A 13,905-nucleotide genomic window follows, 5' to 3' on the forward strand; every position below is an offset into this window, starting at 1 on the left:
CAAGTACATAAAAATCTCCCTTCACAGCCGCCAATTCAAGCCTCCTGGGGAAAAGGATATATCTGTCCTTGTAGATCATCATAGCAGACAGGACATCACGTAGCACCATGCTGAACATAGGTTGCGACATCCACCTGCGCTGGACACCGTGTACTGGAAAGATCCCGAAGCAAAAAAATGCAGGGCCGCAATCACCCCATACGTTGGTGTAAAAACACCCGGATATGTCCTGCGAGGATGGAGGTGGGGCTCCAACATATTATACAATTATAGGTCTTGTAGGGTTGCTCGTTCCAGACATAATTTCCGTATGACCTCCTCATCCTCCATGTCTGCCAGCACTGTGAAGAGACGATGCACATTTGTCCTCCTCCTAGGTAAGATTAAAGTGGACAATAGTCAATGCAATCCACAATGAGATGTCTCCAACATCTCATGTTTTGACAGACACAATGTAAACAATGACTAGCATCGCAGTTCAGCTTACGGCACAACTTACATGTAGGGACACCCTTAGCTACACCATCCGTAAACGGTCCACTTTTCACACTGCTAGCACCCCACAAACAATATCCGACTGTGTGAATGCACAAAGGGATATGGCCACATCTTGCATGGGCAGCCCTGAGAGTAGTGCCAACTGCATATGTGTGAAACTGCCACACTAGTGTCTCATGCCTAGCTGCTCTACCTGCCACACCTTCTTGTGTAAGTCGAACCGTGCACACATTAACAACACTATGAGCCCTGTCTGTGTGTATACAACAAGTCTGTGCATGAGCCACGACAAGTAGACAGTCAAATATGCACAATGGCTAGTCAGACATTCATCACTGTGAGTTTCTATGCCCTTTCACACATTAACATGGGTACCCATTGGAGAGTCCATCACAACACTGTTCTGTGTACATGCCCAGTAATATCACTAGTGACATGTGAGGGAGTTCATGTCAATGTTTAAAACATATACACAAACATGGCATGTGTAGTCATCAGTGGGGTAAATGTTACATTGGCACTGTGTGCACAATCATGTGCTATTAATCATGTGGCCAATGTGCACTGTTGAGAACTGGTCATTGGCCATTGACGCATCATGATGTGTCCACAGGTGCTGTCAAAGTACTCTACCACCCAAATCACGGTCATTCTCAGCAATTTATGGCACCCATATCGTGGAAGCTACCACCTAACCCCAGCGGTGTGTCACCACCAATGCCCAAGCAACAATGGTGGTAGTGATAGTGATATGTGTATTCCAAATGGCAGTTGGCATGCTCCGCCACCCAAATCACGGTCATCTTGGCAAAGTTTGGCACCCATATTGCATAAGATGCCATCTGACCCCAGTTGTGTGTCACTGCCAAAGGCCATAGCCACAATCGCAGTAGTGATAGGCATATACTAACCCTGGGCGAAGGACTTCGCTACGCCCACGAAGTGGGCGTAGTGTTGCCTACTTCGCCCTTTGCAAAGTAGGTGAAGGAGGCAACACTACGCCCATTCCTTGGGCGTAGCGAAGTTGCCCGCCACCCGCCTCCCTCCCGCCCTCCCGAACATACCTAAATTTACTAAATGGGCAATTAAAAGGAAATAAAAGGCACTTACCTTGTCTGCGGCGTCCCGGGGCTCCCTCTGCTCGTTCACACCGCAATTTTGATAACCAATGCGCATGCGCGGCCGCCCACGCATGTGCATTTCTCGCGAGAAATACGCATGCGCGGGCGACCGCGCATGCGCATTGGTTATCAAAACTGCGGCGTGAACGAGCAGAGGGAGCCCCGGGACGCCGCGGACAAGGTAAGTGCCTTTTATTTCTTTTGAATTGCCCATTTAGTAAATGTAGGTATGTAGGGGAGGGGGGCATGCGGCGCGTAGTGGGGCTACGCAAAGTGCGTGGGTGGACGTAGTTTCTAGCCCACTTTGCGTAACTTCGCGTAGCCCCACTACGCACACTATGCCCAGGGTTAGCATATACCATGGTCAAATGGCGGTTGGCATGCTCTGCCACCCAAATCACGGTCATTCTTAGCAATGGTTGGCACACATATCGTGGAAGATACCTCCTATCCCCAGCGGTGTGTCACTGCCAATGCCAAAGCCACACTTGTGGTAGTGATAGGCATATACCCATGGTCAAATGGTGGTTGGCATGCTCTGCCACCCAAATTACGGTCATTCTTAGCAATGTATGGCACACATATCACAAAAGCTACTGCCTGGCCCCAGCGGTGTGTTACTGCCAATGCCAAAGCCACCCTCGCAGAAGTGATAGGCATATACCCATGGTCAAATGGCGGTTGGCATGCCCTGCCACCCAAATCACGGTCAATCTTAGCAATGTATGGCACATAAATTGCAGTATTGTTGAGCACAGTGAGTCTACCCATACACATGAATACCAATGTGATGTATGTCTTGCTCACTCACAAACTGGATAGTAGATGTGGGTGTCTCCAACTGACTGCACACACACTGTCAAAAGAGGTGGGATGACATCTGCCGGCTGACCAAAAACGTGGCAGAGATGACACTGGGGCTGCTCCCTCGGACTGGCAGTTTGGCGTGCAGGAGCATGACAACACTAATGGCCCACATCTTAGCTGTGACTCAGCCTGAGCTAGATGCACATTTGAAGTCGCATCAGCAGCAAACTGGGGGTGAGTATTCTGGGACGGGTGACTTTGGTTGTGAGTGACTGCATGTGTTCCATGCTTGGGCCAGTGCTGAGCTCTGTAATGTTGCTAGTGTGATGCAATGGCTTGTAAGTGGCCTCTGTGTTGGGTGCAGCTGACATGCAATGTTACTACCTGTACTTTTTCATGTTATTGGAGTAATGGCCCTTGACATTGCATTCTGAGGCGTGGCCTTATGGCATCGTCTTCATTGGGCAAGTCAGGGACATCCCATAGGAGGGAACGGCAGTGTGCCTCATCTGAGTGTGCTTTCATCAATGTGTGCATTGCCTGACATCTGAATTGAGAGGACTACACATCTGGCACCAATGTGCAACAGTAGTTGCGGCCCAAAGAATGACATGGTAGATGGCATGGGCTCATGGCCATTGTGGATTGTTATGTTAGAGGCTGTGTCTGTGTGGTCAACTTCTGCTGCCTCAAGATGTGACATTGGCAACATGTTTGGAGGGACATCTTTTCCCCCCTCAGGGCCCTATGTGCGCTCAGAGGGATCTGTGTGTCTGGTTACACGGAGCCACCAGCAGGCTATTTGGCTGTGTGGTCATCACATGGGTCACTTATATCACGTTTGCATGATAACACACAAAATTTGACATTTGAATTGAGGTTGCACAATGTTACTGCACAGGGTGGTGTGCAACGTGGGGATATCACCGTCCTGTTTTGTGCATTGATTGCATATGATGTTTGTGTTAATGCCACTGAACTGACTCTACATCTCTGTCTCAGCAGCATCTTCCGTAGGATCAGAAGTACAGGGGACGGACACCAGTGGTGAGGCATCAAACATGAATGCTACACATGAGCACAATGACACTGATATGACCAGTGCCTCGGAGGGGGACAGGAGTCTGCTTGAGGAATCATAGCCAGAAACACCAACCTCAACGTCATCTGACACCAGCAGTGACACATCTATGTTGGTAGGCACAGAGAGCGGGGACTCCCTGTGCCTCCCTGTGTCCACCACACAGCATCCAGTACCCACCCTCCAACCTACTTCCACTAGTGCTGCCCATGTTCGCACCAGTAAGAAGGGAAGAGTGTCCTTCACCCCAGGCACCTCTGCCCCTGCCAGTGTTTCCCCTACTGCAATCAGTGTTGAGGCTGTAGACCTTTTGTGCCAGCTGTGTGTGTGTCAGACAACTCTCCTCAATGCTTTCCTAGACCACGACAAAAAGTTGGCACAGGTAGTTGCCTTCATGGAGGTCATTCATTCAGACATAGGTGAGCTACACCAGACTGTCCAGTCTTTGTCCTCTGCAGTGATGCCAGCCATTCAACTGTCACAATCTCAGAGTCCAGCTCTGAGATTGTGACCCTGCCTGTGGCCACATCTGACGATAGCGACCACAACCACAGGCCCCAGGCTCAAGATACAGCACATGCAGTAAATAGCAGCAGCCCAAGTGGTCCAGAGCGCAGACACCATCCGCCCAAAAAACCAAAGCCATCCCAGAGCGTAAAGGCAAAAGCCCTTCAGGCGACACTCAGGGGCATGAAGCACAGAAGCAGGCCTCAGGCTCACATGCCTCAGAGGCAACCCCATGCCAAGGACTCACCTCTCCCAAAAGTGTCTCGCAAAGACAAGCAGATAGTGCCGTGCCTGCTGAGAAGCTGGTGCCTGCTAAGAGTCCACATTAAAAGAGCTCCAAGGCAGATTCTCCCACAACCTCAGCTCCCATCCACACCCCTGTGAAGCAGGGAAAGGAGGGCACTGTAGGGGGTACACCTGATAAACAGGGGATGGAGGGACAAAGACAAGGCCAGGCCAAGTGTCCTGCTGGATCCAGCATGTCCCCAGAGGGAGTGCCACCGGCTGCACCTGATGCAGCTTTGGTGGTGAGTGTTTCTTATGTGTCCACCCCAGCTCCCACTCCTTCCAAGATTGTAAAGCCATTTCGAATCCCTAGGAAGTGGAAAGATGACCCTTCACATTCTCCCATCCACGCTGTACCTCTGGGCAGCATGACTCTACCTCCACGTGCCACAACACCACCCGGTCCAAGTGACCATCCGGCTTCCAAAGGCACTGAGAACTCTACCTCGGCTGTGCCTCTCTCACCCAGATACAGTCCTCCATCTGGCCCCGACACTCATCCAGCTCCCAGTCTGACTGAAAGCCAAGTCTGAATCAAAGTTTCCCTCGCACACCTGTCTCTCCCACTGCGGTGCCTGGACTGCCCATTGTCATCCCCCTAACTGTATTGCTGACCATGGCAGGGTAAAATCTCACCCATTCCCTGCGCAGGACATCATATACTTACTCCGCACCTTGTACTGGCCACTGGCCTTGTGTTCACTGCTGTTTGCCCCTTCCCTGTGCAGAATCTCATGTACCTACTCTGAAACTTGGACTAGCCACTGGCCTTGATGTTTGCCCATTGCCTGTGCATGATCTAATGTTACTCACTGCACTTTGTACTGGTCACAGGCCTTGAATTCACTGCTGTTTGCCCCTTCCCTGTGCAGCTTCTCATGTATTTACTCTGCACCTTGGACTGGCCACTGGCCTTGATGTTCACTGCTGTTTGCCCCTTCCCTGTGCAGGATCAAAGTGACCTACTCTGCACCTTGGACAGGCCACTGGCCTTGTGTTCACTGCTGTTTGCCCCTTCCCTGTGCAGCTTCTAATATACTTACTCTGCACCATAGACTGGCCACTGGCCTTGTGTTCACTGCTGTTTGCCCCTTCTCTGTGCAGGATCTCGTGTACCTACTCTGCAACTTGGACTGGCCACTGGCCTTGATGTTTACCCATTGCCTGTGCAGGATCTCAAGTACCTCACTGTACTTTGTACTGGCCACTAGCCTTGATGTTCACTGCTGTTTGCCCCTTCCCTGGGCAGAATCTCATGTACCTGCTCTGCACTTTGTAATGGCCACTGGGCTTGTGTTCACTGCTGTTTTTCCCTTCCCAGTGCAGCTTCTCATGTACTTACTCTGCACCTTGGACTGGTCTCTGGCCTTGTGTTCACTGCTGTTTGCCCCTTCCCTGTACAGGATCTCATGTATCTACTCCGTAACTTGGACTGGCCACTGGCCTTGATGTTTACCCATTGCCTGTGCATGATGTCATGTTACTCACTGCACTTTGTACTGGCCACTGGCCTTGTGTTCACTGCTGTTTGCCCCTTCCCAGTGCAGCTTCTCATGTATTTACTCTGCACCTTGGACTGGCCACTGGCCTTGATGTTCACTGCTGTTTTCCCCTTCCCTGTGCAGGATCAAAGTGACCTACTCTGCACCTTGGACAGGCCACTGGCCTTGAATTCACTGCTGTTTGCCCCTTCCCTGTGCAGCTTCTCATGTATTTACTCTGCACCTTGGACTGGCCACTGGCCTTGATGTTCACTGCTGTGTGCCCCTTCCCTGTGCAGGATCAAAGTGACCTACTCTGCACCTTGGACAGGCCACTGGCCTTGTGTTCACTGCTGTTTGCCCCTTCCCTGTGCAGCTTCTAATATACTTACTCTGCACCATAGACTGGCCACTGGCCTTGTGTTCACTGCTGTTTGCCCCTTCTCTGTGCAGGATCTCGTGTACCTACTCTGCAACTTGGACTGGCCACTGGCCTTGATGTTTGCCCATTGCCTGTGCAGGATCTCAAGTACCTCACTGTACTTTGTACTGGCCACTGGCCTTGATGTTCACTGCTGTTTGCCCCTTCCCTGGGCAGAATCTCATGTACCTGCTCTGCACTTTGTAATGGCCACTGGGCTAGTGTTCACTGCTGTTTTTCCCTTCCCAGTGCAGCTTCTCATGTACTTACTCTGCACCTTGGACTGGTCTCTGGCCTTGTGTTCACTGCTGTTTGCCCCTTCCCTGTACAGGATCTCATGTACCTACTCCGTAACTTGGACTGGCCACTGGCCTTGATGTTTACCCATTGCCTGTGCATGATGTCATGTTACTCACTGCACTTTGTACTGGCCACTGGCCTTGTGTTCAATGCTGTTTGCACCCTTCCCAGTGCAGCTTCTCATGTACTTACTCTGCACCTTGGACTGGCCGCTGGCCTTGTGTTCACTGCTGTTTGCCCCTTCCCTGTACAGGATCTCATGTACCTACTCCGTAACTTGGACTGGCCACTGGCCTTGATGTTTACCCATTGCCTGTGCATGATGTCATGTTACTCACTGCACTTTGTACTGGCCACTGGCCTTGTGTTCACTGCTGTTTTTCCCTTCCCAGTGCAGCTTCTCATGTACTTACTTTGCACCTTGGACTGGTCTCTGGCCTTGTGTTCACTGCTGTTTGCCCCTTCCCTGTACAGGATCTCATGTACCTACTCCGTAACTTGGACTGGCCACTGGCCTTGATGTTTACCCATCGCCTGTGCATGATGTCATGTTACTCACTGCACTTTGTACTAGCCACTGACCTTGTGTTCACTGTTGTTTGCCCCTTTCCTGTGCAGCTTCTCTTTTACTTACTCTGCACCTTGGACTGGCCACTGGCCTTGTGTTCACTGCTGTTTGCCCCTTCCCTGTGCAGGTTCTCGTATACTTACTCTGCACCTTGGACTAGCCACTGACCTTGTGTTCACTGTTGTTTGCCCCTTCCCTGTGCAGCTTCTCGTGTACTTACTCTGCACCTTGGACTGGCCACTGGCCTTGTGTTCACTGCTGTTTGCCCCTTCCCTGTGCAGCTTCTCATATAATTACTCTGCACCTTGGACTAGCCACTGACCTTGTGTTCACTGTTGTTTGCCCCTTCCCTGTGCAGCTTCTCTTTTACTTACTCTGCACCTTGGACTGGCCACTGGCCTTGTGTTCACTGCTGTTTGCCCCTTCCCAGTGCAGCTTCTCATATACTTACTCTGCACCTTGGACTAGCCACTGGCCTTGTGTTCACTGCTGTTTGCCCCTTCCACGTGCAGCTTCTCTTTTACTTACTCTGCACCTTGGACTGGCCACTGGCCTTGTGTTCACTGCTGTTTGCCCCTTCCCTGTGCAGCTTCTCGTGTACTTACTCTGTACCTTGGACTGGCCACTGGCCTTGTGTTCACTGCTGTTTGCCCCTTCCTTGTGCAAGATCTCATGCACCTACTCCGTAACTTGGACTGGCCACTGCCCTTGATGTTTGCCCATTGCCTTTGCAGGATCTCATGTACCCCACTGCACTTTGTACTTGCCACTGACCTTGCTCTTGTCTACTTTTGGTGTAATATGTGAATAAAGACAGTTACTCCTGTTGTCTGCTTTGTCAGTGTCCTTGCTAAATAAAGGGTTTTCTGTGTGGGTATGGTTTATTGTGACACATGCACTGTATGCAACTTCAACATTGCCAGTAGCTTGTTCCATGTTTTCAGGGTTTTGTAGGGGAGACAGGCACTTCAGTTCTTATTGACTTTGAGGCTTGTGGGTGCATTGATGGTGGTGTGTGATGAACTACTGTTGTCATGATCATTCTATGGTCATGTTGGATAAATTGTACACGTTATGTTTGGATGCACTGCCAGCACGAAGTGGGATTTTATCCACAGGATTTCAGGCAGGCTAGCCAGGGCAATCGTGTCTGTGTGTTCTTTCTTGATGTGTACACAGCAGTGTTGGTGTATGGTCATCTTGTGATGGCCAGTCATCCTAGCCACATGGGTGACTTTGTATCTGTGCACTTGGGTGGTCGAGAAGTGTGCAGTGTGAAGGGGTGACTTTGTCAGTTGTGTTGATGTGTGTGTGCCCCTGCAATGGCAACTGCACACATGTGTCACCCTGGAGTTGAGTGCCTGTAAGCTTGATTAGTCAACCCTGTTCTTGTGATTGTGTGCACATGTAGGAGTTGTAGTTTGTGCACTGTATAGTGTAGGGGTGTGTCCTTGCACTTCTTGGGGACACCTACTTGTTGTTGGTGGCACTTGTGAGGTTGCAGAGTGTATGACTGTCAAGTCAGTGTTGTGTATTGTTGATCAGCCATGTGTCTTGATACTGGTTGTGCTCACTGTGCAGCCCTGCTCAGACACACTGACATTGTGGGTGTTTTCTCCTGCATTGCTGACACTTGCGGCTTTTTTGGCTCCAATATAGCATGTGGGTTGTGGGTTGTGGAGTCATGACATCCCCTATCTGTGCTTCTGATGCCTACCCATTGAGAGTATGCACTACATCTATTTCTGTATGGGGCACTCCAGACCTGTCCACTACTGACGCACACAACACTTCACTCTCATGTCGCCTATCCCCTTGGTTTGCCAGTGTGTGTGCCTCCCCACCACTTTATTTGTTACACTTTGCTTTGTGGTGCTGATATGTGCACAGGACCTATATGTCACTCAGAACTGCTTACCAATTGGTTATACGAGATTTTCTTGTACTGTTTTGCAGTCATGGTTGCTCTTGTGCAGTTTAACTGTTTGTACTGTACAGTGCTCTGGTCATGTTGTTTTTGCCTGGGTGTCCCAGACTTGTGCATCTGTGGGTGATGGGTGAGGTGTATGTGTTTGCTGAGTTACTACTTCCCTTCCTGAGTGTGATGTTGTGTAGTCCTGTTCTGTCTGGGCTCCCATTGCCTTTCCCCAGTTTTACTGCACAGGTCTGTGCTTATTGTACTTCTGTGTATGTTGTTTGTGAGATTTGTGTTTGTCTGTTATTTTTGTGCCAGCAGTGGTTCAGGCATCCCTGAGTGTGTGTTCGATGCTTGTGGATGCCCCCCAGGGAGTGTGACTGTTTGTCAGTGTATTGACTAGACCTTCTTGGCACCATTCTGTGTGTTTGACATTGGTGTTGAGTGCTGCAGGTGTGAGATTGTTGGGAGGGGTATGTGTGAAGCATCCAACTGGTGTTTGACAGTCATGGTGTGTTACAATGGGCACTGTGTGTTGTGCTGCTGACATACACCTGTCCAGTAGTTGGATACAGCGCCGGGACACCCCCGTTGTGGGTAGCTGTGCGCTCAACAAATGTCAAATAATAATAATAATAATAATAATGTGTGGCTGTACACTGTTTGACTGCAGAGACTTTCTTTCATCCCTGTGCCAATGCATGGGTTGTTTTGCTGTCTCCCTGTATTGTTGCACCGAGGTTACTGTGGTTTCATTTCACTCACTGTGCCAGCCATGTGTGATTTGATGGGCTAAGGATGTTGTTATATGTTCCTTCTCTTGCATGTGATTGACACATGCTTAGTGGCTAGCTCCTTGGGCCTTCCATTTGTGTCCACCTCACTTTAGCTTTCCCATTTCCTGCCCTCCATTGCTGCTGACATCTGGTCTGTGTATGTGTCAGTGTATCAGTGTGGGGGGTGTCTAGTTGTGTGATTGTTCCTATTCATTGTGAGTGTTAATGTTGTACTAGGAGTCAGTTTACTTGCCATGAGTGTAGTGTGGGTGCGGTGTGGGGTTGTCCTGTCCCTGATCTTATGTGCTGTGTGTTCCTGAGCAGCACCACCTGCTGTGAGTATCTCCCTGGTTGTTTGGTGTGCGGTGATTGGTGTGGGTCCACCTGGCTGGTTGTTATGCATGGGGGTGCACAGGACGGGCACATAGCATGTCCCATGATGGGGGGGCCTGGTGTGTGGAGGGTAGAGGGGTGTCCCTGTGATCTGTGTGTACTGCCCATGGCTGACGCAGGCCCTGCGTTCTACACTGTGCGCATGTTTTCCCGTGTCTTCACCACTGCGGTGACGTGACCGGGACATTGCATTGCTATCGCGGTTAATGGGTGACATGGATGCGGAGGGGTGGTTTGGTGACTGGTAGGACATGTGTGGGTACACTTTTGGATATGTTCCTGTCCCCACCAGGGTATCTGATGTGTACAGGAACTGTATGTCAGCCCATGAGTTGTGTGTTGTGTTTATATGCTTAGTTGTGTGATTGCGTCCCTGCGGCAGAGTCCGCAACGGTGCATAACTTGCTGGTAGTGTATCATGTACAGCACAGGGAACACTTGTAGAGCTGGATCCATTGCGGTGCGGTCCGGACCGGACCAGATGGTGTGGACCAGGAATCAGGATTGGCGCTCTGCAGTCGTGCTTTTGCCGTCTCTGTTTGGGCGGTTTCTCTGCTGCAGTGTGACTGGCTATTTGGGTCATCCTAATTTGTACTTCGGTCGGGACTTCTTTCCGCATGGCGGTGGGTCTCCATTGGCTCCTACCTCGGCGGTGGTGGGCACATTTTGATGGCGGATCATGTCGCACCGTGGCAGATGGGAAATGTGCTATGTTTGGTCATATTAATATGGTGGGCGTGAGGATCGCTGCTCGCGTGCGTAAAATTGCATTTTCCGCCAGCGCCGAGGTGGTCCCTCCGCCCACCATCATAATGGGCCCCATAGGTGCTGCAATATTTGATGTCTTCAAGCAACTACCACTCTATGACTGGAGATTTCTTTTCTCCTGCAATGGTCTTGGAGAATCATAGAGCTTGGGCTCCCAGTTCCTTAGAGGTAACATCATCTCCACGTATGTGTAAAATTTAGTTTCAATAAGTTTGAGATCCTGCACGTACAAAAGGCTATATTTTTTCTTGTTGATAAAACAAATGCCTCTTGGCATAAAGAGAACTACTTTTCCATCACTCCTAGAAGTGAAACAACATCTTCCCCACACTGTTCGATAAAAGAAAGGTGATGGAAGTCCCTGCTCATGGACTGGACGCTAATAGTAGCACAGATCTTTGACCTAAATGAAAAATAAATAATGCAGAAAAGAAGAACTTCACTGCTAAATCAATTATTGTACCAACAAAGTTAGGAGAAAATGCTTCTCCCTTGGCCAGAGAAACTATCAATTAGAGTCCACTTTGATCAACAGAGAACCATACAATAGATACAGTTTGGTCAATGAACAGAAAAGACAGATACTATCATGCACCACCTGGTTCAAATCTACCTCTGGAGTTTGATCTCACATGAATAAAACCTCACCCTGTGCTTCCTCTTCTTGTGCCTCCAAGCCCAACGTCTCTCAGAGATAGATGCTGATACACCTGCCCTAAGTTCTGCCATGTAAGGAAAAAAAAAGCAAGAATTTCCCTGCTTCATCTCCCAAGGTATGCATTTCTGAGACTAAGGCATTTCCAGGATCTTGTCTGTCTCTTCTACAGGCAGGAAGCCTATAATGCTTAGGCCACAACCAAATTACTACTCAATCCCTTGTAAGTCTTGTGGAGAGAAGCATAGGGACCGGGACATTCTGTGAGGGTCCTGTCTTGTCCCAGATTCAGAAGCAGAGAAAACATGCAGATGGAGGACCTTGGTGTATTAGTTGTCGCCTGCAATCCCCTGTACAAATCACTGTGCTTGATCACTACTCCACACCCACTGGCACACTGTCGTTGTTTAAAAAAGGTGCGCCATGGGCTATCTGACATTCAACTGGTTAATAAAGCAAAATATTCACAATTCAAGAGCATTGTTTTTATACAAGTTTACAGTAATCTTGACCTCAGGCACATGAACTTGCTGTTTGAAAAGTGGAGAGTGTGTATTCCATGAAAGGTCAAAATTGTACTTATTTGGATTAATATCTGTTCTTTCAAATTGTCATACAGAGGACAGAACTGCTTCAGGTTGCAGTGTGACATCTTTATCATTTTGTAGTGAGACATGGACAGCCGACACGTGTTTCGCCCCCTATTGGCGAGTTGCGCCGGGGCTTTCTCAAGGCTATTTACACATATGCAGCATATATTATTAATGTTTCCAAATTGTCAAAATCCAAAAGACAAGAGTTTCAATACTCGAGGAGCAAAATTCTTCTGTGAGTTCTTAGCAGAGAAGTAGCACCGAATGTACAAATGCTCAGGAAGTATATTCGAAAAAAAGTACAGTTTCTGTCAAGATTGCTTCCACTGCACGATAACTGCAGTGGAAGAAATCTGTGAGAAGTAGGAAGTGGCGTGTATATGTCAGTTAGCGGCCCGCTGATTTCCGGTTTTGACAGAAACTGTACTTTTTTTTCAAATATACTTCCTGAGCATTTGTACATTCGGTGCTACTTCTCTGCTAAGAACTCACAGAAGAATTTTGCTCCTCGAGTATTGAAACTCTTGTCTTTTGGATTTTGACAATTTGGAAACATTAATAATATATGCTGCATATGTGTAAATAGCCTTGAGAAAGCCCCGGCGCAACTCGCCAATAGGGGGCGAAACACGTGTCGGCTGTCCATGTCTCACTACAAAATGATAAAGATGTCACACTGCAACCTGAAGCAGTTCTGTCCTCTGTATGACAATTTGAAAGAACGGATATTAATCCAAATAAGTACAATTTTGACCTTTCATGGAATACACACTCTCCACTTTTCAAACTTGTCTTCCTTTATGAAGCTCAAGAGGTCCAGAGCTTCGAGTGTGTCTCCATCTACCTATAAAAGCAGCTTATCAAAGCGTTGTTTCACCTTGGAATCCTTGGACCTTCCTTGTCTTGCTGGTAACATGAACTTGCTGTTGTCTGCCCCTAACTCATCACTACTACGAATAGGGCACGTTACAATGCACACTTTTACAGCGCATGCCTTTACAACGTGGTTTTTACATCGCAACATCCATTACAACACATGATTTTACAACGCATGCCTTACACAGCGCATTTTTAGAAACTACACTTACAACGCATTCCATTACAACGCCTACCATTACAACGCATACCTTTACAACGCATAATACTTTTAGGGCAACAGTAGTGTAAGTGTTGGAGAGTGTAGGGGTAAAAATTACTATTCCTACTCCAGTGAGTGCAACTGTAGGGTAAGTGTTGGATAGTGTAGGGGTGAAAATAGTATCCACATGTACCTCAAAACCCATCCCACCGTAAAACTAAAAAAATCCCATTACTTAATGCATTGTAATGGCATGTGTTGTAATGGTATGCATTGTAATGGAATGCGTTGTAATGGCATGCGATGTAATGGCAATTGTGTTGTAACAGCTGTGTTGTAAAGGTAGTGTGTTGTAATGACTTCGTTCTAATGGTTGTTTCCCCCGCCAGGCCAGCCTCTGTTTGCAGACACCTAGGGCACATGATGGGGACCCAAACATTGAATTAAGTGACATGAGGGGTAAAATAAGCCCTATGTAGAAAATTATGCTGGATTTATTGTAACTTGGCATTCCACAACATTTTCCTGGGGTATATAAGTGCTCTGTACCATTCCTTATGTGCTAGTTCATCTCCCTCCTTGGGTCGCAGCTAACAGGTCCTGTGTGGTTACGCTAATGCATGGAAAAACCATGTGATGAGTTTAGGACCACCACCCA

The sequence above is a fragment of the Lissotriton vulgaris genome, chromosome 2_2, assembly GCF_964263255.1.
Source record: "Lissotriton vulgaris chromosome 2_2, aLisVul1.2, whole genome shotgun sequence".
NCBI lineage: Eukaryota > Metazoa > Chordata > Amphibia > Caudata > Salamandridae > Lissotriton > Lissotriton vulgaris.